The sequence below is a fragment of the Camelina sativa genome, unplaced genomic scaffold (genome assembly GCF_000633955.1).
Source record: "Camelina sativa cultivar DH55 unplaced genomic scaffold, Cs unpScaffold09208, whole genome shotgun sequence".
NCBI lineage: Eukaryota > Viridiplantae > Streptophyta > Magnoliopsida > Brassicales > Brassicaceae > Camelina > Camelina sativa.
The window spans coordinates 1-413 of NW_010930268.1; the positions used below are offsets into that span (position 1 = coordinate 1).

General features: G+C 43.3%; 1 long non-coding RNA gene across 1 annotated transcript; it reads right to left on the minus strand.

Moving 5' to 3' along the window:
• LOC104775144 lies at positions 1–413 on the minus strand. The gene is made up of 3 exons (XR_765721.1): positions 341–413; positions 161–253; positions 1–85 (listed from the first exon to the last, which is right to left on the minus strand). It is a non-coding gene; the product is annotated as an uncharacterized LOC104775144 (long non-coding RNA).

Here is a 413-nt window from a genome sequence, read left to right on the forward strand (position 1 = left end):
CTTTCGCCAGTGAGAAAGAGGTCGCGAGACTTCAACTTTGGGAACTTGTCCAACCATCTCAACAAGAACACGAGCATATCGCTAGCTGTTCAAACATATAACACATTTAAAGAAGCAACAATCTACTAATCTAGTTTGAAGAGTGGAATTTAGATTGTACCAGTAGATCTGTCTCCAGCGTTGTAATCAGAGCTTCGGTTGGAGTAAGACCATCCTACTCCAGCCGGTGACTCCACAAATAGCAAGTTCGAGGCTACACGTATTACAACAAGAGACAATAACATCAAATGTAGAACCAGAGAGTTGTGTGCTCTCTTGCATAAAACTGTAAAAAACAAACCTTTGTTCCAAGACATGGAGTTAACGCGGAGGCCACGGCCATCGCCTGTGGGGTAAAATGGACCTAACTCAGT